The sequence below is a fragment of the Rattus norvegicus genome, chromosome 8 (assembly GCF_021556685.1).
Source record: "Rattus norvegicus strain SHRSP/BbbUtx chromosome 8, alternate assembly SHRSP_T2T, whole genome shotgun sequence".
NCBI classification, from domain to species: domain Eukaryota; kingdom Metazoa; phylum Chordata; class Mammalia; order Rodentia; family Muridae; genus Rattus; species Rattus norvegicus.
The window spans coordinates 111,381,872-111,408,260 of record NC_141541.1 but is presented as its reverse complement, the minus strand read 5'-3'; the positions used below and the strand labels follow the sequence as shown (position 1 = coordinate 111,408,260).

The following is a 26,389-nucleotide window of genomic DNA, read 5'->3' as shown; positions in this document are numbered from 1 at the left end:
CAGCGGCCACAACCCAGTGCTGAAGTGCGTCAGTGAGTAGAAAGAGTGGAGTTGCTGAGGCAAGGAATGATGGCAAAAAATGGTTTCTTCTTTTACTGTTCTTCACTCCCAGCCCTTCCTTTCGTGTGTGTGTGTGTGTGTGTGTGTGTGTGTGTGTGTGTGTGTGCATGTGTGTGTGTGCATGTGTGTGTGTGTGCATGTGTGTGTGTGTGCTGTGCTCTCTCTCTCTCTCTGAGTGTGTGTGTATGTGCATGTGTGTGTGTCCTGTGCTCTCTCTCTCTTAGTGTGTGTGTGTGTGTGTGTGTGTGTGTGTGTGTGTGTGTGTGTGCATATGCGCATCTGTGTATGGAGGCCAGAGAACAATTTCAGTTGCTGTGGTGGTAAATGTTGTCCCTTATAAGAGTTGCCTTGGTCATGGTGCCTCTTCACAGCAACAAAACCCTAACTAAGACAGTTGCCATCCTCCTCTTTGAGACAGGGTCTTCCACTAACCTGGAGTTGAGAAGCAGGATGAACTGATTGGCCAGCAAGTCTCTGGATCCCCCTGTCTGCCCTCTCTCTCACTCAGTGCTGAGATGTCAAGAGCCCCACCACATTCAGTTTTATTGTTGTTTTATTTTAAATTTATTTATTTGTTCACTCACTTTACACCCTGATCACCATCCTAATCCTAATTCCCATCCTAATCCCCATTCACATGGCCCCTTCCCTCAAGCCCTCCTCTTCACCTTTGAGAAAGAGGAGAGCCTTCACTGGGTACCAACCCACCTTGGCATATCATGTCCATGCAGGACTAGGCACATCCTCTCCCTCTGAGGCAAGACAAGGCAGGGAAGTTAGGGAAACAAGATCCACAGGCAGGCAACAGAGTCAGGGTAAGTCCTGCTCCAGTTGTTGGGGGACCTGCATGAAGACCAAACTGCCCATCTACTACATCTATGCAGACGGTGGGGGTAGGTCTGAGCTGGGTATGCTCATTGGTTGGTGGTCCAGCCTCTGGGCGCTCCCAAGAGTCCAGGTTAGTTGACTCTGTTGATCTTCTAGTGGAGTCCCTGTCCCCTCAATTCTCACTTTTTAGAATTTTCTAGTGTGGACTCTGGGTATTGAACTCAGCTCCTCATGCTTATGTGAGAAACACCTCATGGCCTGGTCTGCCTTTCCAGCCTCCAGCCCGTTTTCATTAACTCAGCAGGCTAGTATCAAAGACTGCCCCTTGAGCTACAGATCTCCATTGTTCCTTCAGGGAACCGAGCCCAGAGTGCAATTACAATCACTTCGAGTGCTTGAGTGCTCGGAGCTCTAGGCATTCCCAGCACCTAGCACCCAGCACCCAACACACACCTATCACCAGCAGGCTGGGAAGGAAGCAGGGTAAGCGTGAGGAAGAAGCAATCCTCTCCAGAAACACTAAAGACCAGGGAAAGGGCAAAGACTGAATGTCAGTGAAGGACTCCACTAGTTACATTGAATGCATGCACATACAAAACAGTCAAATTCACTGTAGAAGCAGGTGTTTTCTTTTTCCTGTAGCCATAGCTACCCCTAAAAGTTCTAGAGACAAAGAAATTTCTTCTTTTTAATCAACTCTTGTGGGTTGATTCTTTTATTCTCTTCAGAAGCCTGGAGGTCATTTTCTAGCCCTGAGTTCCCAACAAACTCATCTCCATGTGGAGAAGCGAAGCCTTGGACTCAGTTTTGAGTTTTGATCCTTCCCGTGGGTTTAATTTGGCAGACAGACAATGGGCTGTCAAATTTCTTTTGGGCATGAGACACAGAGAGCATTAAGCTATGCCCCTGGAGTACCCAGGAAAGAGCCAAGCAAGTCCCATCAAAAATGAGTCAGTGCCCTGGCAGGATGGGAAAGAACTTTTACTCAGGGAAACCCCTGCCCAGGGCAGCTTGGGTCCACCCACCACCCATTCATCCTCTACAGCAACCACAGCTCTTAGGAGACCTTCCAATAAACCATAACGCACTTGCTGGGAGCCACAGAGGAGGTCTGAGAATGAAGTTTCAGTCTGTAGTAGGTCCCCAAACAGACGTACAAGAGACATGGAGAAGAGGACCTGAGGAACATGTATGTATGTGGGGGGGGGAGTTGGATGTGCAGACACCTGTCTACCTTCCCTGAGTGGATCCCTGCCCCCACTCATTGTCAACACTGTCTCCTCTGGCTGTTCCCAAGTAAAGGTCCCTCTCCAGGTTACAGTGTTCCAGAGTCTATACATCCATACCCACAGGTGAGCGTCCCCCATACCCCACTCACTGCTCACAGGCCAGCCCCTTCTTCATAATCAGCACTCACAGGCAGACACACTTGTTCTTACACGGGAACACAACACGCTCCATCGTGGTCACCTCATAGTCCCCTTCCCAGCCTGCTAGGGGACCCACAGAACTATAGGCAACCTTCCCAATCCCCCATCCCTCCAAACATGGCGTCAGCCCCCTGAAAGCTTGGTCCCCTGCAGTGCAGCTCCACCTGAGCCAGCGTTAGATTATTCCCTCTCTCCCCTGGGCAAGGAGGAGGACAGGAAGAGGCAAAAGCTCTTATCCAACACTCAGATCTCTGCATTCCCAGACACCTCAGGAGAAAGAAATGCTTCTCTGCCTTAGGCTGTGAGCACAGTTCTGCCACAGGATTGTGAGGTGCTCCTGTCACTGGTGGTCTGCCTTTACCAATGAAGTGCTAAAGGCATGGACCAGAGTGACACAGTCTGTGTGTACACGCTAGACTGTGTACCTTCCCAAGTGTCCTGAGTCTCTACAACCCTTCCACATCCCTTCTCCCCTCCTGCCTTACGAGTGGTCCCAGCATATTTTGCTATGGTCTTGCTCCATCCTTCTAGGACTCAGACAAAACAGTAAGGACATTCTCTGTCTCCGGCCTCCTTCCTGAGTATCACAGGTTGGATTATGCCTTCCAGAAACACACATTAGCCTACGGACTCCTGGCATCTGACTTATTTGGAAACAGGTTCCTTGGAGCTATAATCAAGATAGTGATTATTGAAATAGAGGAGGCTCACATCCACTGGCTTTTGCCCATAAGAGGACATCTCTTTGAGGAGGAGAACTTCATCCTGAAGCGTACAGGTCCTGGCATCTTGTCCATAGCAAACGCTGGACCAAATACAACTGCTTCTCAGTCCCTTATCTGCACTGCCAAGACTGAGTGGCTAAGGACAAACATGGGAAGGAGAAAGCAGGCCTGAGCAGCATGGGAGCCATGCAGCATTCTGGACCCTGGAAAGGCAAGACCAGCAAAAGGATCGTCATTTCTGACCGTGGGCAACTCTAATTCTTCTGACCTGTAGGCATCTTACGCACCAGACCATTTCTTATGTAGCTCAGGAGACTGCCCCCACACCATCCACCTGCAGTACCCCTTAACTTCTGCTCCCACTGAAGTTCTTTGGGTTCCGTATTTTCCTCATTCCCTCCAAATCCAGCTCAATTGCAGAGTTAAGTTGATAAGTTTGAATAAAAGAAAGTGGGAAAGAAAGAAAGAAAGAAAGAAAGAAAGAAAGAAAGAAAGAAAGAAAGAAAGAAGGAAGGAAAGAGAGAGAGAGAGAAATGACAGACACACAGGCAGGGACACAGGTGACAGTAAAGGCAGAACCTGGGATAATGTGTCTATAGGCCCAGGATTTCTGACTGTCAATAGAAGGAAGGAGACGGTATCCTTCAGAGTATCCCTTCAGCCATCAGAGGAAAACAACTCTACCCACACCTTGATTTTGTTGTTTTGTTTTGCTTTGTTTTTAAATCTCTGGTCTTGAAACATTCAAGAAGGTGAACAAATTCTGTTGTTTTAAGCAGCCCAGCATGTGGTGTTTTGGTCTGCAAACCCTCTGAGGCTGTAATAGTACAATGGGACCAGGGCACGTTGTTTCAAAGGCAAGGCTAAACCCTAAGTGTCCCGCGGAACCTGGATTGGCTTCTCACCTTTTCCAAGTGCTGCGAATTATACCATGACCAACCGATTTCAGCATCATTTTTAAGTCTCTGTATCCTTAAAGCGGTGGTAACAGCAATGACTGTGAATGGCTGACAACCTTGTTCAGAGAATAATAGGATACCTTTACAAAGTGCTTAGCATGTAGCTTCCCTCTAAGATGTCAGTTCTCTCTGGCAACAGTGAACACGTTTTAACTGCCTTAGTCTACCAGTTTCGACAGGTTTGGTTTTTCTTAATCCAGGGCTCTGGGGAGAGGGACAGTGTCTTATTGCTGATTCTTCCTGGAAAAGAACATTTGTGACCATAAGCAGATAGTTATTGACTAGCTCCCTAGACTGGGTACACTCCATGAGAGATCAAGGGTCAACCAGGGCTGGATCCCCTGTGGGAATAGTTTGTTGGTAAGATCCCTGTGTACAATTGCCCCAAAGGCTCTTGAGGAGAATTGGCCAGACAACAGAGAAGCAGTTCAAGTAATTATGCCGTACTGGGACAAAATGGTGCCGTACTGGGACAATCAAGGTGGGAGGGTGAACGACAGGTCCTGGAGTACTGAGTCAGAACTAAACTTTTGAAGATGAGTAGAGAGGAGCCAACTCCAGGCTCAGGAAACAAGGAAAGCAGGGTGATATGATCAGAGGAATCTGGGGAAAGTTCTGGGTGTGTGGTGGAAAGAAATTAAACTGTGAATGAGAATTGCCTCCCTGGGGGGGACACAGGAGTTCATCTCCGTCTAGCCATCACTGAAGACTTCTAAGCAGAGATGACACATGCTGGACCTTCCACAAAGGTTGCTCTGTAACTTGGGAGAAAGCAGGAAAGTAGTCAGGCTAGAGGAAGGGAGGCTGCTAAGACAAGGCAGGAAGTCTCTGGTTGGACAATGGCGGTGACTAGCTAGAAATTCTGGCAAGGAAAGGCTTGAGAGCTGAGATGGCCCAAGGGTGGCAAGGGGCACCTGAGAGAGTGGAGTGAGGGAAGTGAAGAGGTCAGAACATAGGCAGGGCAGGGCGGGCAGTGAGAGGAAGGAGCCACCGGGCTGTAGGAGAACAGGTGGGAGCAGCGCGCAGGCGCGCAGAGGTCAGCGGGTGGATGCAGTCTGACTGTAATCCATCAGCGGAGGGGGACCTAAAGAGAGAGTGCAAGGAGACGAGGACAGGAATGGGGACAGCAAAGAAAAAAAAGGATCAGTGAGAGGTTTGATTTGGAAGGGAAGCTGGGCAGAGCACGGCTGCCTACCAAGGACAAGACCAGTTCTCTCTGGTCGTGCAAATGGTTGGTGGCATGCTTAGAGAATGAATGGTTCAGGGAGTTGACTGGGAGTGGCATTAGGAATGGCCTCTAGGTTTCAGCCAGGGCAGTGGCTGGTTCCAGGGAAAGAGGGCTTCATTTCTGCTCCTTATTCACTGAAGGGGGTAGTGTGGAAAGCAATCGCCAAACCCAGTGGAAAACCAGTACTCAAGGGCTGCATTGAAATTAGTCCCTCCTGGGCTGGAGGCTGAAGCTCCTTTAGCAGGGTTCCAGCTGAAGAAAAAAAAAATCTTTTCTCTGTTCTTTTTTTCACTCCTTCCTTTGTTGTTTTTCTGGTAGTGCTGGAAATCAAACCCTGGGGCCTGTGAGTGCTAGGGTGAGCTAGATTCCCACACAAGACTGATCTCTTTATCTTTACTAGCTTTTACTCCAGCTCGACACGGGCCTCACTGCCAGACTCCATTTTCCCTGTTAAGAAGTGGGAAGGCTTACTTGACCTAGAGCCTCATGGGTACCTCCTAACGTCCGAGGTGCTAAAGTGGCACAAAACCAGAACAACGTCACGGTCACATGACAGATAGCCTAACACATCTAAACTGTGGCTTTTGAGGTCATTAATCTGCAGCCAGACAAGGGCCACTTGATCTCTAACAGCATTTGTGATGTGGTCCAAGCTGAGTCTAGTCTTTGGATGGGCAGAAGTGTGCACATGTAGTCCTCCCTAGAAGTAGAAGCTTTCTCACAGTAGATGGCTGTCTCAGGAGGTCTAGTAGCCAAGCTATCCTCTGGGTGTCCTGTGCTCAGTCTTAGTAGGAATGAACCCTGCTTTCCCCTGCTCCCAAAAGCTGCCAGGCTAGCAGGGAAGCAAGGCAGGTCCTTTCCTATGTATGTATGTATGTATGTATGTATGTATGTATGTATATATGCATATATTTCTTTTTTTTTTTTTTTTTTGGTTCTTTTTTTCGGAGCTGGGGACCGAACCCAGGGCCTTGCGCTTCCTAGGCAAGCGCTCTACCACTGAGCTAAATCCCCAACCCCTATTTCTATATCTATATATCTATGTCTATATTTATATATGTGTGTATATATACTCTGGCTTTGCACTAATCAAGACATGAAGTCACTAGACTCTCTCTCATATATATATATGACTTTTGTGAGTGTATACACACAAATACACACACACACACACACACACACACATGACCAGATTTAGAACTGCCTAAGAGACAAATTGGTGTGCATTTCCAGGGTGGTTCAGCTATAGGGAGAAGACATCGAGGATGGAAGTGGCTCTCTCCCATTACCTGGGCTCCCGTACACTCCCACCATGCCTGCCCTACCCTGCCGGCCTGTACACTTAACCATAATAAGCCAAACTAAACCCTTTCTCAACCTTGGGTTACTTTTCATCAGGACTTATGGAGCAACAGAAAAGTGAACCAATGCACCCCCTCTTTAAATAAGCAAATTGGGGAAAGAGAAAAATATTTTCAAAGTCAACACAGAGAGAGCGTGACAGAGCTGAAAGACCTGAAAGGGAGGGGTCTTCAGTCAGACCACAGAACCGCCCAGAAAAGCTTCTCACCCAGAAAAGCTTCATCAGGTCCTAGGCTGCTGTGAGAGAAGAAAATCAAGGACAAAGGCAGGCATCAAGAAAGGGGAGCAGGAAAGATGTGAGTTCAGTAGCACTCACAAGAGTGTGGCTCCCTGTTCTCCACAACCCTCTGGTGCTCCTTCCCAACTCACACTCACACCATGGCCCCAAAGGGCAACAAGGCAGTGGCCATAGGGATCCCCACACATTCTGAAATGGGTCATCCAGAGCACCGAGTGCTCTTAGCTCCACAAAATGTCCAGTCGTTAGGACTGCAGCCAGGGGTAGATACAGAGACGAGAAAGCCAATTTCTCAGACCCCCTGCTTGCCTTGAGCATTTAAGTTGAACTCATGACCTCAGCTTCCCAGACAACTGGTCCTTCCCAATGGCTCAAATGAGGTTCAAATGTGGAACCCAGCCTGGGTGTTTTGAGTGCCACCGGAGAGCCTGAAGATTGCAACATGGCTGCTCCTCCTGGCTAAGAAGACTCTGCTTTGGTACCTTCCTACTCCAGTCTCCTGGCTCAGAGAGGTCTCTAGACCAGGAGATTACAGCCATTGGCTTTTACCCGAGCCACACCAGAAAGTTCTGGGAGGCCTTTGCTGATCAACCTGAGAGGGTAGGCAAATTCCCTCCATCGGTGACATCAGACATTCGAGTTACCTGGCAACCATGGGAGTTGAATACCAATTGCTTCCTGCTATTCACTGTCACGGCCACATACATAACACTCCACATGCACATCAGGAGCTTAAGATTTCCTTGCCTGAAAGATGTCCTTGAACGCTGGAGCACATCAGAAGTACCCAGAAGTCTTACCAAAGCACTCTGGATCTAATGCATCCAGCTTGTCATTTAGTAGTCTGCGATGGGGCATGAAAATTCGTCTTTACCATAAGCTGACATGTGTGGGGGGTGCAATTGGTTCACAGACTCCATTTTGACAACCACTGCCATCAAGTCAAAGCAAGAACACCCAAGCCTAAGTTCTTCCTTCCTTCCTTCCTTCCTGCTATCTTTTTGTTTCCCAGTGACACAGCTTAACCTCTAGACAAACACATTTTGTGAACAGCGCTGCTAAAAGGTAAACTCTTCCCACGGAGTGAGAAGCTGGGACTTACAGATTTCCCTCCCCGTTCTGGGCTATTTGGGCATGGGGAATCCTCCTGAGAATCTGGATGCACAGTGGGAGTTGGGGAGCCTCCCACCCCAGGCAGATTCGCTTCCTACTTCACTTAGAACACCAGAAGGCAAATAAGGGGCACAGGGGGATAGGGTGTCCCTTTACCTGCATGTGGTTGGTTTGGGCTGGGACTTCTCCCTGCAGACCTCAAGAATCCAGAGTGAGTCACCAATGAGCATCTTCAGATGGGGAAAGATAAGCTAAGCAAACACTCACGCCTACAGCTGCCGTCTCAGGAGCAGCAGACATGAGCTCACCTACCTTCTGCCACCCGCTCATTCAAGTCTGCACTTCAGGCCTGGAACCTAGCAATGGGAGAGCAACAGAAGGAAGGGGGATCTCTATAGTCACAGTAGTTCCTTCACTGTGTGGCCTGGCAAGGTTGGTGTAGAGGGAAGCAGACTCTCTCATCACAGCTTTTTCAAACTTTGGGAAGGTACTCACCCCCTCTTGGGCTTCTCAGAGAAGCTCACCCAAGCATGCATTCCTCACATCAACAGTTTCAGGAAGGCTCCACCTTCCGGGGATTCCCTGTGCACCCATGGTATCCCAAACTCCTGGAGCTGCCACACTCTGTTCCCACATGTCCTAACTGTAACAGTACATTGGATGTGTCAGCATGGCTAGCCTTGCCTCCGCCTGTTCAAACACAACCTAGGGGCCACTATCAAGGTCTGCAGATGTGATTAAAAGGCAGAACTGCTTGACTTTAAGCAAGGAAGATGATTCTATGTGATCTGAGTTGGCCCAAGCCAATCAACTACAAAACTTAGGAGAACTGACAAGACAAGTGTGTGCCTGGGAAACACACACACACACACACACACACACACACACACACACACACACCATGGACAGCACCTTTGGCCCAAGCCACTGACTCCTAAGATCCTGTTTGTGATAGGACTGCTTGCCCACAATATTGTGTGAGCCAATTCCTTGTACTGTATCATATTATGTGTATGAATGCCTTCTACTGACTTTAGTTTGAGTAAACCCTGAGTTGGACAAAAGAATGTCATCCCCTATGTAGAAGGGGGCCCTCAGAACCTTTGAATATGGTAGCTTACGTGCAAAAAGGAAATTTGAAGGTGTAGTTAAGGTTTTAAATTAGGAACATATCCAAGAACTGTGAGGGGGGTTGGGGGATAGGCAACTATCTTATCTATGAGATAAGAAGGGGGAGGGAGAGGGGGAGGGGACAGATTTCAAGACACGAAGTCATCATCTTTGAGGATGGACAAAGGGATGGGACATGAAGAAGTAGAGGAGATCGTAGAAGTGGGAGGCGGTGAAGAAACCACTTGGCACCACATCCTCCAAGGACACAGCTATCCCCGCAGTAAGTCCTCGCTTAAGTATCATGGCTGGAGTCATTGGTTACAGCAGTGAAGACGCAATTCAGAAAGATCCCTCACCTGTACCTTGCTGCCCTCGTTCTGGAGGGACCTTTTTTCTGTGTTAAATGACATTTGGAGGAGAGGGACAATGCGATTAACCAATTAATTAAGCTGTAGCCAGCCTTCTGGCTGTCTGCTGAGCTGTGGTCAATTGAGAAGTCTTCTAAACCTCACTTCCAGTTTCCTCTAAGGTTGTGGTTTTGTTGGTGGTTCCTTAGAACCGGCTGTGACTGCGGAGTGCAGAGTGGGCGAACCATTTCCATTTTGTTCTTTGTCCAAACAATCTGCCCACCACCGACGCTTAAGGAATTTCCCACTGTACCATGGACCACACCTCTTCTTTGGTGTCTCTTTGTTTGTCCTCCGTCCTAACACAGCGCGTCTGGATTGCCCTGTCTACCCACCTTGCAAGAGCAGTTCTAGAAGATGGGCCCCTGATGGACCGCATGATTCAAGGAGACAATGCCAGTATGGTGTCCAGCACGGGGAGGGCCACTAGACCCAGCTGAGACAATTAGAGTCCGCCCTGGGATTTTTCAAATTGCATCTAAATGAATGTTCGGTGACAATAGACATTCTCTGGCTGCTGGCTGTGACTCTGTCTTCCGGAAGACAGAGCTTCGTGAGGACAGAAGGACAGTGAGATTCAGAGATACTCTAGTCCACCTGATCAGGTCTGCCATGTACTTCCTTGCTGGATGTCGTGTGCTCTGTTCTGGGTATATTCTAGCTGTGAGTCCCATTCATTTGTAAATATTACAAATATACCACAGTCTGGCATTCTTCCTGCCTTAGGCACTTGTACTTGTTATTAAAATGGGTAAATCATCATTATGTCTTAGTCTCTTGGTAAACTTCTGCCCCTTGATGTTCAACCGTTCTGTGTCATGTGCTTTAATGTTTATTTTTGGGGGTTTTGGCTTTGTGGTTATTTGTTTGGTTTTGGAGTCAGGGTTTGATGTAGCACAGACTTGCCTCCAACTTACTGTGTAGCCAAGGCTGGCCTCGAATTCCTAATCCACTTGTTTCCACTTCCCAAATGCTGGGGTTATAGGTGTGACCTTTGAATGTATTAGCTTATGTGGAAAAATGACATTTGAAGGCATGATTAGGATGTTAAATTGAGAGCTTATCCAAGATGCATGGCGCTCTCTCTCTCTCTCTCTCTCTCTCTCTCTCTCTCTCTCTCTCTCTCTCTCCCCCTCTCTCTCTCTCCCCCTCTCTCCCCCCCTCTCTGTGTGTGTGTGTGTGTGTGTGCGCGCGCGCGTGCGTGTGTGTAATCACAAAAGTCTTTATGAAAGAGGAGAGAGAATGAGCTGATAGATTTCAAGATGCTAAGCCACCATCTTTGAGAATGAAGGAAGGGGTGGGTCATGCAGGAATGTCCTGCATGTGACCCTCACATTCCATCGTTTTGGATGTCCCTTTTCAAAAGCAATTTGACTCTGTTTTTTAACTTAACCTGAGACTCTCTGGCATGGAACTAACAAGGTAAGCCATTTGCATGCCATTCTTTCTCTATTTAGTAATTATATCATGCTTCACTGAAGGGGGTTTGCCCCACAAGCTTCCATTGTTATAGCCTTCGATTAAATTTTTTATTATCATTTTTTTTTGGTTCTTTTTTTCGGAGCTGGGGACCGAACCCAGGGCCTTGCGCTTCCTAGGCAAGCGCTCTACCACTGAGCTAAATCCCCAGCCCCTTATTATCATTTTTTTAATTCTACGTTTTATTCTCCTCTCCTTCGGAAGACAGATGCCTAGTGACTTTGTACTGATTACTCATACATCTCAACCCACTTACCATCACGACCACTGACAGTACCAATTCTTGTGGCATTACACATTTACTGCTGTGCAACCATCACCATCAGTGTCCACCTCTCGGACACTTCATCTTGTGCTACTGAAACGAATACTCACTGGAGAGAAGCTCCCCACACTCCCTCCACCCCTCCCACCCTGCGAAACTCCCATTTACAGCCTGTATGTATAACTTTAGCCGTGTTACAGACCTTACTTAAATGAAGTCTTTTCTTTGTCCTTTTGTGGTTGGCACACTTCACTGAGCAGAACGTCCTCCAGGCCCATCTATCTATTTTATCGCTTGCTTGAGCCTGTCTTCCCTTTTGACGGCTGACTAATGTTCCACCCTGTAGCTATGTCTGGTTTGCTTGTGTGTTTATTTATTGGTGGAGCCTTGGGTTCCTTCTACTTTGGTGCTGCTATGATCAGGGGTGCTTAAATATTGCTTGGAGACTCCGCTTCCAGATCTTTCTCATGTAACGTCCTAGTTTCTTTTCCATTGCTGGGATAAAGTACCTGACCCAAAAGCAAAGTAAAGGTAGGGTTTATTCAGTTTACAGTTCCAACTGATTTTTGTTCCTAGGTCAAAGAAGTTCTTCATGTGCCTGTATGTGAACCCTTACTGCACATACATTTGCATGTATTTGCACCCATTCCTTAGATTGCATTTTGTGTTTTTAATTTTTATTTTATGTTTTGCCTGCACTTATGTCTGTGTACGGGTGTTGGGTCCCCTGGAACTGGGGCTATCGAGCCGCCATGTGGTTGCTGGAAATTGAATCCAGGTCCTCTGGAAGAGCAACCAGTGCTCTTAACCACTGAGCCATCTCTGCAGCCCATAGATTACCCTTTCTAAGATGCCATCGACTGTGTCATTTGACACACAGAAATGTTTAAAAATTCAACGTCATGTGACTTAACAATTTTAATACATATCTGCTTATATTCTTTTTTTTTTTTTTTCGGAGCTGGGGACCGAACCCAGGGCCTTGCGCTTCCTAGGCAAGCGCTCTACCACTGAGCTAAATCCCCAACCCCATCTGCTTATATTCTTGACATCACATCTAAGACAGCTTTGCCCAGCCCCATGTCACAAAGTTTGGTCTCCATGTCTTCTTTTATAGTTTTGGGTCCATTTGAGCTAACTTTTATGTAGTGTAAAGTCTGTCCATCTCGTGGTCCCTCAGTTGGCAATTCAGTGTAGTTCATTCTGGGGTTTTAGTCTTTCAGAGGAAGCTTCTCACCCCAAGATGCCATTAGACACTCAGATCTCAGCTCTCCTTGGGGTGGTAGACCAAGTTTCCCTTTCGCCAGCAGTCCCAGCTTTATGGATGCATGGGACCCCCTGCCTCGCATGTCATCTTAGGTAACCCTACTATGGCTACCACCACATTCTTTTCAGACAGTCTTTTGGGCTCTTTCCTGGCCTCATAGCCTCTATGCCCCATTCCCGTCTGCCCCCCGCCACAGTGACTGGTGTGACAAGATGGTGTGGTCTATGCATTCTTCATTTCTCTCACCCGAAGATTCCCCTCTCCTTCTCACAAGCTTAGCCATACACGGGGACTCTGATTTTACTGACTTTATGAAGCGCCTTTGAGTATTTTCATTAAGAGGTCTTGTTGATGGAAATCATAATTCACTAGGGCTCATCTAACCACAGCCTTTGGGAGACAGAGACCTTGTCTCATTCCCAATGGTGTTTCCCATTTGGTCATTCTGTATGAGGACAGTGAGGATGACTCTAGAATTCACTGTCTGTGACCCAGCTCTGTAAAGCAGAGTCCGCCTTATCCATTACCTTAAACAGGCACGTTTCTCCTTCGCTTATGACACGTCTTGTGACTTTGCTGTCACTTGCATAAATGTGCATATCTGACTGCAGAGATGGAGCCCTTCTGTTTTGACTTGTCACTGAATAGCTAATGGTTGATGGTAATCAAGAATATGAAGATGGAGAGTTGGCTCAGTCAATGATGAGGAGCTTAGATTGATCCTCAGAACAAAGGGGAAAAGGAAACTGGGCATGCTGGTGTGCATTTGCAATCCCATCACGGAGAAAGCAGACCTTTGGGGTTTTCTGGTTGTGATGCTTTGTCTGTGCTCAGCCCGGGGAGCGGCACTAGTAGAAAGTGTGGCCTTCTTGGAGAAGATGTGTCACTGTGCATGTGGGCTTAAGACCCTCGTCTTAGCTGCCTGGAAGTCAGTATTCTGCTAGCAGCCTTCAGATGAAGATGTAGAACTCTTAGCTCCTCCTGTCCCATGCCTTTCTGGATGCTGTCATGTTCCCACCTTAATGATAATGGACTAAAACTCTGAACCTATAAGGCAGCCCCGATCAAATGTTGTCCTATATAAGATTTGCCTTGGTCATGGTGCCTGATAACAGCAGTAAAACCCCAAGACACTGGCCATCCAGGGCAATCTATTTAGTGAGTTCCAGGGAGGTGAGAACAAACAAACAAAACAAAACAACAGCAAAACCAAGTGACTCCTGAACACACACACACACACACACACACACACACACACACACACACACAAATGAATCTTACCAGTCTCATTCTCAGAGAATCAGAGGTCACCACTGTTTAGATCATCAACAGGGTGCAGCCTTACAAACAGTATGGGAGGATTACCGACATGGCCACGGGAAAGCCCACTCAGATGGTTTCCACATCTTCCCAGGCATAAATCCCCAGGCACAGGTCTAGATCTCCAGTCAGTACTTAGCAGATCCAGTGGCAGCTCCTGTCCTTGCCGCCTCACCCTTGGACTGCCCTTCTTACAGGGCAAGATGCTGATCAGATACGCTCCTCTCTCTAAGGAGTTCCGTCAACCCTTGGGGCTGGATTCCTAAGGTCTGAGCTGGGCACTCAGAAAAGCAGAGAGGGATTCCTGGATAGACCTGCCTCCCGTCTTCCCAGAAGGGAGAATGTTCTGCATTCTCCCACTCGTTAAGGCTTCAAGTATCCTTATCTGACTTTGCGTCCACCTCTGGGAAGCAGTGAGCCTCGAGTGTAATAATAGACACACGAAAGCAACGGGAATAGCAACAAGACAACCCCACCCCTCTCCCTGCAGTCCTGCAGCATCCTTGGTCCATTCCCAGAGTCCTGGAAAACAGCACTTCTGTCCTCCATTGCTTTTTTTCCCCTGTATACCTCTGGTGCAATGTCTTGGTGCACCTGGCAACGGAGAGTGGATAACACCTTTGAGTCTGGAGCTCATCTCAGTTTCATCTAAGCATAAATATAGGACATGTTTGTTGTAGGACAATAGAGAACATACAAATGCACAAAGAACAAAGGGAACCTGTTGGTAGGCTTTCCTGCCCCCGTCCTGGGGAGACCCACTTCCGTCGGGGTGTACTTCCTTAGCGCTGCCCTCCTCTGTGTGTTCTAGCCACAACATACATACCTTTTGTGCATACGGTGGTCCATCCTGCCTCATTTTGCTTAACACCAGAGAAGAAGCTCCTTTCCAATGTTTAATCTATTCTTAAAATGTTAAAATTAGAGATGGCTCAGTGGTTGAAAACATTTGACTAGCGGCTCACAACTGTTGTTAATGCTAGTTCCAGGGGATCCGGCTCGCTCACACAGACATAGATGCAGGCAAAACACCAATTCACATAAAATGCAAGGTGTGGCTGCTCTGACATGGTGCTTCAGTAGTGGCCGAGAGGAGACTATGTCTATGCTCCAGGCTCTGACCTATGAACATCTGAACGGTTAGTAGCCTAACACTTCCTGAAATACTTGAGCCTGAGATGACCTCCCGTCCGACACCAGGCAGGACCAAATGGGCTCTCAGGGTGGAGAGTGAGCTGGAGACTAGAAGAACCCCACTTGGAACTGTGGGCCCCAGGTGGCCGTGAGCCTGAGACAGATGACCCTTGCAAGGGGCCACTCGGGCAGGCCGGGAGAGGAGTGAGCACAAGATGATCAGCAGACTGGCACCATGGGGCCTGGACAGGGAGCTAGTCTGAGATGACCACCATGCCAGCAGTGGCCAGACTATGCCCGAGATAACCCCTGCCTGGCATCATAATGCACAATCAGGGCATAGTACTCCTGAGGTGACCCCAGACACTCAGAGACTCCAGGCACACCACTAAGAGGAGCAAGTCAGTGGTGGAGAAGTGGGAAGAGAAACGGAAGGATGTGGACACAATGAAGAAAGACAGAACTGCAGACTCAAGGGCCATGAGGAGCCTGATGTGAGCCCCACCTGGGACCATAGTGGGGTATAGGCCTGTGAGTCACAGGGTGAGGGCACATCTTGGTCTGTAACCCTGAAGCACCTAGGCAGATGTCCCTGGTCTGGAATACCACCCAGGGACTTGTCAATATCTGAGTGTTGTGCAGAACTGGTCCTGTCTTTTGCCTGGGCATCATGGGAGGGCTAGCTGTCCCCGGGGTCATGAGAGGAAGAGAGCTAGCCCTGCCCTTCACCTGCTGCAGCACTTGGGAGAATGGGTCCTACCCCTCACCTGGGCAACAAAGTAGAGTTGACCCTGATGGCAGGGTTGTGGGTGAGCCAGCTCCAAGGGTGTGTGCATGGGAGAGCTGGCCCCATCACTTGTCTGTTGTGTGGTGACATTGGTTTGGGAGAGATGACCCACCCCCACCCCTTGTTACCTATGGCAGCAGGAGAGTTGCCCTGGGGTCATCAGAGTTGGGGAGCTGGCCCTGACCCTCACCTGGGCAGCACAGAAGAGTTGGCTCTGGATGTGGGGGTTGCTGTTGAGCCACGGACAAGGGCATGAGTGTGGGAGGGCCAGCCCTGCCTCACATCTGCTATGCAGTGGCATCAGTGAGGGAGAGATTCTCTCCTCTTCCTTTTGCCCTTGCCATGGATGGCAGGCAGAGAAAGTTGGCCCCAGTGGGGTCATGAGAGCAGGAGAGATGGTCCTGCCCCTCACCTGCACCTCACTTGGGCCGCAGAGTAGAACAGATGGCAGGGGTATGGGTAACCAGCCCTGAGGGTTAAAGCATGGGAGAACTGGCCCCATAATTTGTCTGCTGAGCGGCATCATGAGCAAAGGGAGATTTGCTCTCTCCCCACACTTACCCCTTGCCACCTATGGTAGGCAGGAGAGCTGGTCCTGAATCTTGTCTGCTGGGTGATAGCAGATGAGGGAGAGATGCTCTCTTCCCCTCGCTCATTCCTCACCATTTATGGCTGGTGGAAGACCTGGCCCCCAGCGTCGGGAGAATGGGAGAACTGGCCTTGTTCCTCATCAGTTGAAACATTGAGATTAGGAGAGCCAGCAGGCTGACCAGCTCTGATACCTCTCAGGCCCAGATCCAGGGCTTTGAATTGGCCCACCCCAACATCTACCCCCTTGATGGACTGCTGGAGTGCATTGACAGCTGGTCAGTCCTACAGATTCAAAACTACAGTATCACATGACACAGAGCAACAACAGGATATCCAAGAGGAGTCCCAGTGAGGTTCTAGTATTGATAGAGTAGCAGAAGCCAGAGATGTGAACCAGACCAACAAGTCATGGCAATGAAAGTTGCAATGAAAGACCAAACAAGTCATTGCAAGCAAAGAAGTGTGGATGAAAGGGTATACTGTGGGACACACTGTGACGCACGACACCTTCTGCTGAGAGGGAGGGTGCAAGGGCAGAGGGCAGGTATGAGGGGAGGAGATGAGTGGGATTGGGATGAATGATGGAAAGTTCACAAAGAATCAATAAGAAGTTAAAAAAAAACTTTAAAATTGATGTGTAGTCCAATTCCCAGCAGCACACATACACACAATAGATTTGTGAATATTCCACAGATACCTTGCGATTTATTTATTGACACTCCAATGATATAGATTGGCCCTTCCCTTTGAGTTTCTAAGCAGATGGGTGACATACTAAGACACTGTGCAAATGGTCAGGTCTCCATTAATTCTTTCATTTAGAAATCAACATTTTTAAAGCCATGACACAGATAGCCCCATGTTCACACTCAATCTTAATGTACTGTACGGGAGTGTGGGTGTGGGCTGAACACCAGAGAGGAAATGTGCATCTAGAGGAAAACGTGAGGAAGTTAGAGTTCCGGGACAACAGACGACAAGTCTGACTTAGAAAACAGCACTAGACAGACGTAGGACGCTATGGCTAGGTACCACTCTGGCTAAACTACTGGAGATTTATGGACAACAGCGCAGTTATAGAGGGGAAAAAAACTCAAGAGAGCACCCCCCCAGCTCTATACTTTTGTAAGTGGCAGTTCCTACAGGCCACCTCCCAATTTCCTCCATGATACAATGGGAATTAAGAGGCTGCCCTCATAGCCTAGGGAAAGGGCTTCATCAGTCAGCGTTCTGGAGGGACCTAGCTTTGTTCACATTATCTCACTAAACGTGTGCACCTATGCAGGAAACACAAATATATTGATAATTATAGTCACAGCTGAGTATCTGTCCATTTTGTTATAGTTCACCAGGCACATGGTCTTAATGGAGGGAAGTTTGTAACTGCTAATAAGGATGGGTTGGGACTGAGGGCAGTGTTCTGAATGTTCCTGATTTAAAGGTAACCAAGACCAGGCACAGTGGCTCATGTATGTAATCACCACACTTGGGAGGCAGAGGCAGGAGGATTATTGCAAGTTCAAGGAACATCAAGTTAATTTAGTGAGTTCCTGCTCAGCCTGGGCCACAGAGCAAGATACGTCTCCAAGAAGAAGAGGAGGAGGAGGAGGAAGAAGAAGAGGAGGAGGAAGAGGAGGGGTAAGAGGAAGAAAAAATGTAAGAAACTAAATTAGACTAAAATATAATACAAATAAGACATAAGACAACCAAACAGGTGTGGATAACGCCACTCCTGCTCGCTGTAAATTTTCTATACCAATGCATAATATATATATGTATATACATATATATATATATATGTGTATGAATGATATGTTATATCTTAGTTAGTTTCAGCTATCAACTTGATGAGCCTAGAGTCATTTGAAGAAGAGTTTCCATTAAGGGATTAGAGTAGCCTGTGGTCATGTCTGTGAGGGATGGTCTTAACCGATGATTGATGTGGAGCACCTCTTCCACCCTGAGCAGTGCTATCCCAAGGTAGGTGGGCTTGGGTTGTAGAAGAAGGCTATCCTGTGAGTGGGTCAGACAATAGGCAAGCAGTGCTCCTCCATGATTCCTGCCTTTTGTTCCTGCCCTGGCTTGTGACCTTATGGCTTATGACCTTAAAGTATAAGATAAAATAAACCCTTTCCTCCCCAAGTTGCTTTTGTTCAAAGTGTTTTATCAAAAAAGCAAGCTAGAATAGGTTAAATGAGGTCCTAAGAGGTGAGTGACTAAGAATGGAGAGCCTTCTGCAGGGCAGAGAAATGGAAAGCAGGGTTGGGGTGGGGTGGTAGTGCAGGTGGTGGTGGTGGTGGTGGTGGTGGTGGTGGTGGTGGTGGTGGTGGTGGTGGTGGTGGTGGTGCAGGTGATGGAGGTGGAGGTGGTGGTGGTGGTGGTGATGGTGCAGATCTTAGCTCAATGGACCAGATATGATTATGATGTCATCATCTGCGGGGTTGACTGGTGATACAATGAGGTCCTCATCCTTGAAATTACATGAACAAAGACAGGGACATCAGCAGATTTCTGCATCTTTAAGAAGATGAGTTTGTACATCACAGTCAATTCTGAAATTCAGTAGTTCCCCCGACCAGGAAGCTTCATCTTTCAGCTTGTATTTGTAAACTATCCTTACACAGGAGGCAGAAAGTTGACTTATTTCAATTTCCTTAGAGCATTTCCAGTTTGAAAACTGAAAGTCTCATGTCCCAGAGCAAATGGAGGTGGATGTTCAGCCTGGGAACCAGCGAACATACAGGCAATTCATCTCAGAAACTTGGGAGCCTCTTGGAGAGCCAGACAGAACAGCAGTGCCCAGCTAGAAAAGGTCTCACCCACAACCAATCAATCAACTACAGGTTGCTGGCTCGGCTCCCAGCGATGGCCTCCACATGCAGTGTGAGTCAAAGAAAAACAGGAAGTTTAAGAAAAAGAGGAGGTCCCAAGGCACAAGTAAGGAACAGCCTCACGTTGACTGAGAAAGTGGTCAGTTAAGATCTGTTTAGGATTCTGTTTGGCATCCAAAAGACACCAGGAAAACCCTGTGTCATTTCTACTGATAGATATTGGTAGCAACCTACCCATAGGTCCCTTTCCCCCAAACCCAGAGTATCCCACCAGATTCTGTAACTAGCTCCTCTTTGGGAGTGTCCCACTGGGCTCAGTTTAGAAATTTTTCTGACTCCATACTCCATATTCCCCTCCTATTTAAATTGTAGAGAATCTTTCCCTCTGTACAAGCTGACTGGGAAAGCTAGCCAAATAAAATAGTTCTTTCTATCTAGATGGCATTCCCCAAATTTGATGGGCTTCTTTTGGGATCCTGAATTTGAGAAACCCAAAACAAGTCCCTGGCTGTTGGGGTTACCTCATGATTTGGGGAACAAGAACAGACTTATAGAAATAGATGAGTGCGAACAAAATATAAAATTCATTTGATTTTCAGAAAAAAAGAATTTGTATTTGAAAAAAATGTAACTCTTGGGGCTAGTCAAGTCAGGCTATATCTCCAGATACTTTGTTCTCTTGTCTGTCCCAGATATGAAAACCTATTTGCTCCATTTAGAACCCAGGGCCTTGAGGTGAGGCATTTGACAAGAGTAAGTTCCATGTTGACCCCTTCAGGGGACCTTTGCATCTTACCTGAACTTCTTGGTGCTCTGGGCTAGTCTATATCCCAGAGAAATTTGATGTAACACCCCTCTGAACATAAGTGACTTGTCAAGAAGACCCCCAGGCTCCTCCAGGACCCAGATACTCATTAAATCTCTAAGAAGATGTGCTAGGTCAACTTATGTCTACTTGACACACAAGCTAGAGTCATCTGAAAGACAGAAACCTCATCTGAGAAGATGCCTCCATAAGATCCAGCTGTAAGGTATTTTCTTACTAAGTGATCAATAGGGACGGGTCCAGCCCAGTATCGATGGTATCTTCCCTGGGCTGGTGGTCCTGGGTTCTATCAGAAAGCAGGCTGAGCAAGCCATGGGAAGCGAGGCAGTAAGTAACACCCCTCCATGGCCCCTGCATCGGTTCCTGCCTCTAGGTTTCTGCCTTGTTTGAGTTCCCGTCTTGACTTCCTTTGATGATGAACAGGAATATGGAAGTCTAAGCTAAATAAACCCTTTTCTCCAAAATTTGCTTTATTGGTCATGGGGTTTCATTCCCACAATAGAAACCCTGAGATAGGAGAAGAAAGTCCGCCACATCTCTGGTAGCAGAGGGTAACCCTGGGCATTAGCACCAAATACTGATCACATTCAATGTCCCAAGTGCTCCCAAGTCCTTCAGCTCCCTCTCTTAGCTTCACCCTTGCGCTGTACCTGAGCCTCTTGGAAATACTTCTGAGCTTCCCTACCCAGAACAGAAAGTGACTGGGAAGACCAGCTCATGAGCCAGCTGCCCACCCCCACAGTATCAGCCCATCCCTCACCGCCACAGTGAAGTCCAAGTTGACTTCTGCCTTGGTTTTGCACTCCACCCCTGAGAAGATTTAATTAACTTTAACAGTAAGGCACGTCCAGGTCACCAAGGTCCTCTGAGCCAAACCAGCAGGGCATTGATGGGAGAATCTCATTGCTTCCACTGGGTCCACAGAAGCTCTCCAAGCACAGCACAGATCTAACTGGCCCACTCCTAGTCTCTTCTCAATCAGCGACTGACAGCACGAGATGAGAGTTTGAGTCTGGAAAAGGAACCCTGAGACCGTGGAGCTCAAGCCTACAGGTCACGGATGAGAGAAGCTAGAAGACAGAGTCCTTCTGTGGTCATGGGAAGAGGGTGGCTGGGAGGGAGTCGCTGAATGGGAATTCCTGCTTTGCCAGTTACTCAGCACACAGCCCCGTGTGGTTCTCTTTTTCCTCAGCTGTGAGATGGAGGTATTGTGTTGAGCCTCTCTTCAGGGCTGTCACTAGGATTATACAGGAATTTTTATTTATTGTGTGTGTGTACACGTATGTATACCTGTGCGTGCAAGTGCACATGCATGTACTTGTGGAGGCCAGAGGTTGATAGCAAGCCTCTCTCCGTCTTAGTTTTGAGACAAGCTCTCTCACTGATCCTGGAACTTATGGATTCAGCTGGGATGGCTGACCAGGGAACTTCAGGAAACCTCCCGTCTCTACCCTCGCAGCACTGAAATTAGAGGCCTGTGCACGGCTCCCAGATTTTTACATAGGTCCTGGGGTTCTAAACTCAGGTCCTCATGCTTGCATGGTTAAAACCTTACAGACCGAGACATCTCCCACTCCCATAGAAAAGAATTCAGAGGCACAGATCTAAAAGTCCATGGGGAAAGGCATGCCAATCAGCGGGGACCAGAAGGCAATTGGGGGGGCAGAGGTGCTCATCCCCATTGTCAAAAGTGAGATTGAAATCTGCCCGGAAATCATCCCAAAAGCCAAAGGGCAAGGGGAAACTCTGTGAATTATCAGGCTTGATATCTACACCATTACTTGCTCTGTAGCTACAATGATTGGAGAGTGATACAAGGAGGGGCCTGCAGGTGTGCAGCAATAACACTAAATGAAGAAGCAGTAGACCCACAGGAGACCAGCCAGCTCACTTTGGACAAGAGCGCCGAGACAGGATAGGAGAGAAGAGACGTGGCGTTAGAACATGGAGAGGTAAAAGCAGACCCAGTCCTCACATCTACACAGGACAACTCAAATTGCAACACATTTAAGGGGACAACCGGGAGGCATTTACAACAAGATACGGGGGAGAAAACCACTGAGGAGCGATGATTCGGTGATGCGTTCTTAGATGGAGCACCAAAAGGAGGATTCAAAACGCTGAAGCCTGATAAATGGGAGCTAGATGTGGCAGTATATACTTGGTACCCCAGCAACGGAGATAGAAGTCAAGGGGATCAGGAGTTCTAGGCCAGCCTCAACTACACAGTGAGTAGAGGGCAACTGCCTATATGAGCTTAAAAACAGACAGACAGACAGACAGACAGACAGACAGACAGACAGACAGACAAACAAACAAACAAAGCTGGTGTTGTATATAGTAATAAAAAAAGAAGCCCTGTTTCAAATGATGTGGACGTTGAGGACCAACACCTAAGGTCCTCTGACTACTGCATGCTCACATGTGAGCTCATGTACACACACACACACACACACACACACACACACACACACACACACAGAAAGAGAAAGAGAGAGAGAGAGAGAGAGAGAGAGAGAGAGAGAGGGAGAGAGAGAGAGAGACCAATAATTGGGATCCATCAAAATTAAGGATTTTCTCCATAAAATCATTCTAAATGATTTGTAAAAAACCAACCTACAGATTCAAAGACAAAATCTGCAGACCAAATAACCCAATAAGGGACTTGCAGCTGGCGTACCCAAAGAGCTCGAAAAGCTACACTCCTTAAAGGAAAACGGCAACATGAATGGCCAACACGAAAAGAAAAAAGTTCAATCCTGATCTCTCCAGCCATGAAGAAAACATGAACGAGACTCGGAGAGATGGCACTGCACCTCTAATAGAATTTTTACAAACAGGGAGTGATACTATCAAAAGCCAACCAATCCGCCAAGCAGCTGACACACGTGTAAGGTGAGATGACCCTTCCAGGGAAGAGCTGGGAAGCTCCTTTTTAAAAAGCATCATTGTTCAACAGCCACACCACCATGCAACACTCCACACCATTTACCCTGGAGAAATTACGAGCTATGTCCACACGAAAGCCCGTATACCATCGCTCATGCGGATTTATCTGAACTAGTCCCAAGTGGGAGATAGGCCAAATGCCCTTCAGGAAGTGAACGTGTGCAAACAAAGCACAGAGCATCCGTAACTTGGCTCAGTACTCAGCACTTTATAGGAACCAACTCTTGGTCCACTAACAGTTTGGACGGAATGGAAGGCAAATACGTTATTCTGAATGAAAACGGCCGATTTCCAAAAGATCACCTGTCACATGGTTCCATTTATGTAACAGCCTTGAAATAAGACAATCCTGGAGATGCAGACTAGACCAATGCTGGCGGTGAGGGACAGTGGCCAGAGGATGAGACCCTCAACAAGCTGGCACAAGGGGAAACACTCCTGAATCCTCGGATGGGTGGTGTCTGCACAGATCCACATGTGATAAAGCAGTACAGGACGGTGCTCTGTGCGCACGAGACAGCAATGTTAACTTCCTGCCTTTGGCATCCTTGATAATTACTGTTGTTCTATAACATGGATCCCTGAGAGACACTGGGTGTAGGCTACACCAGCTCTGCTGAGAGTCTGTCACCGTTTCAACCTGAAAGCCGTCTTCTAAAAGACTCTAAACAGATCTCATTGCACCTCATATTAGCAACACAAGTGACTTTCTCACGGAGCCCCTGTGAGAGAGCCCCCAGTAACAGCTACTGGTGCGGGGCATGAACAACAGCAAACCCCCACCCCCCCTCATTTCTTCACAGTATCCCTTGAGAAAACCATCTCTAGAGAGTCTTAGAATAATAGAAGAGTAACCCTCTATCCCCAAACAGGGCTCTTGGGGGGCGCATGCCAGGACCTCTCCCTCTGAGTCTCCTGTCCTTGCCCTCTCGGTGCCCCCTCCCCACCCTTGGGACTGGATACATAGTCGTCATGTGCGGCCAGAGAGAAAGGGTCAGAGGATTCTGACCTTCCCCTACAAACACCGTAATGGATGACATGCTGAGACCAGAGAAGGTGAGGAGAAGCCTGCCCTCACCCCAATAGCCCAGGCTGGGTCTCCTAGCTTGGAAAAAGAGACATGTCACAGTCAGGACAGACGAAAGTTACAGCAATGTAACTTGTTTCCGTTTGTTCTGTAGTGAGAGGAGAAAAGCTATGGAGGAGGGCATGGAACACCATCCCAGAGAGGATCCCAGTATTCTAGTTCTGGGGAAGCCATCAGTCCTCATCCTTCCTTCCCCTACCTTCTGATAAATTTGCCAAGATGGCCTCCTGAGACCACAACACTGGTCTGAAGGCAATAGAAAGGCGCCCCCTGGAGGGAAGTGGGCGAGTCTTGGTTTGCTCTTCTCTGGCGCAGAGAGTCCATTGGGAATGTCCTCCTGCGGGTGGATTAGATGGTTGGCAAAGCTGTCCTAGAGTTTGGAAACGGAGAAGTGACGCTCAAGATGCATCACCAGGGTTGAGGGGTCAAAGGCGTCAGAAATTACAGACCAGGCATGAACAAGGTTCTTTAAACCCATGGGTGCTCCCGGGCCACTCAAACCAAGCCACGAGGCTGGCCCTTCTTTTCTCTCCCCCTACAGTTCTTCTGCTGAAGTGCCCTCCACCCCTACTGGGCAGCTTTTCTTCAAGTTAGGCTGGCGGTCCTTACCAGCGGACCCCTTCTACTATAAGATAATCTCGACTTAGCTCCAATATGGTGTTTCCGGATTTGTCTGAGGCTGCCAGGAGAAGTCAAGAGCAGAGCCTACCTCCTCCCAACACCCTCCTGCCCCAGGATCTCCGAGGGAAGCTGTTTTTAATTAGGAGTCCTGGGCCTGTACCAGACCAGTGGACAGTGATTGTTTGAGCAGGTTCTGGGATTCCTAAGAATCTTCTTACAAACCAGACCTCAGGAGATGTCTCCTGCAGGAGGAGATATAAAAACTCACCACAAAAGGTTTGGGGGTGACTCTGAGTTAGAATGCTTTCTTACATGGCTCTGGGTTTAACTCACAGCACCACAAAGCAAACCGGAAGCAAAATACTTCCCCAGGGATAAGGTGTTAGCCCAACCTATGAAGTACTTGCTTTCTAAGCAAGAGAATCCCAGTTCTAACCTCAGCACCTATGGAAGACTGACATTGCCCAAATACAGAGTGGTTTTGATCCCAGTAGCAGGATCCTAGAGACAGGAGAGCCCTAGGGATGAATGGCTAGCCCGTTGACCATGATCAGTGGGTTTCAGGCAATTCAAGACCCTTTCTCAAAGGAGATAGGTGTTCCTAAGGCTGATACCTCCATATATCTATGTGTCCGCATGTGTCCACTTGTGTACACACACACACACACACACACACAGTATATATATATATATACATACATACATACATACATACACACACACACACACACACACACACACACACACACATGTATATATTCCCCTCACTGCATGGTGGCGCCGCACACCTTTCATCTCAACACTCAGGAGGCAGAGGCAGGTGGATCTCTGAATTAGAGACCAACCTGGTTTACAGAATGAGTTCTAGGACAACCAAGGCTGCACAGAGAAACCCTGTTTCAAAAAATCAAAATAATAATAATAATAATAATAGTAATAAATTCCTCTAAGAGTTGCAAGGTTGCAAGACTCTTCATGTGAAGAGAGAAGAGGCAGGAGTGGGTCAGCATTGGGGATTTCTGTCTGAGTCCCCTCTGTACCCACACCTGAATGTCTCCCAGATCTGAAGAAAGCACTGTTAAGTGATGGCTGTGTAGTCGCCACCTACAGGGCCAGCGTAGAAGACGCAGCTCTCGGGAGGGGCTGGGGGGGATGAAGGGGCTGGAGGGATGGACGGAGGGGCTGGGAGGACGGAGGAGAGGCGGGGAGGACAGGCAGAGGGACCGGGAAGATGGACAGAGGGGCTGGGAGGGGAGAGACTGGGAGGACGGAGGAGAGACTGGGAGGACGAACAGAGGGGCTGGGAGGACGAACTAAGGGGTTGGGAGGGTGGACGGCGGGGCTGGAAGGACGGACAGAGGGGATGGGAGGACGGACGGAGGGGCTGGGAGGACAGACGGAGGGGCTGGGAGGACAGACGGCAGGGCTGGGAGGACAGTGCTCCTGCTCCACAGCTGCTCTGGCCTCTCCCCGCCACCCCTCCCCGGTCCACGAAGGCTTGATTTCCTTATCAGCGAGGTTGCTAATGGTATCCTCAGCTAGAGTTGTAAAGCAGATGGGCTGTGGTACAAGATCCTCAACGTCTGTACACTCACACAGCTCAGTTACGGTTGGCTGTTGTTTGTTGTTATTATGGACATTACGATAAGTGTGATTAACTGTCATTGTTAACTGATAACTGCATCGTGAAATTAACGCGACAGTGGTTTCTTCTCCTTTTTAGACAGGTCTCATGTTGCCCAGGCTGCCTCAAGTTTACTCTGTAGCTA

The 26,389-nt window shown here is 48.1% G+C and overlaps 1 protein-coding gene and 1 pseudogene across 2 annotated transcripts in view; one reads left to right on the top strand and one right to left on the bottom strand.

Annotated features, from left to right (window-relative positions):
- Slco2a1 (solute carrier organic anion transporter family, member 2a1) overlaps positions 1 to 26,389 on the bottom strand; it is an 80,422-nt gene that overhangs the window by 50,736 nt on the left and 3,297 nt on the right.
- LOC120094519 (small nucleolar RNA SNORA17) lies at positions 14,826 to 14,950 on the top strand (annotated as a pseudogene).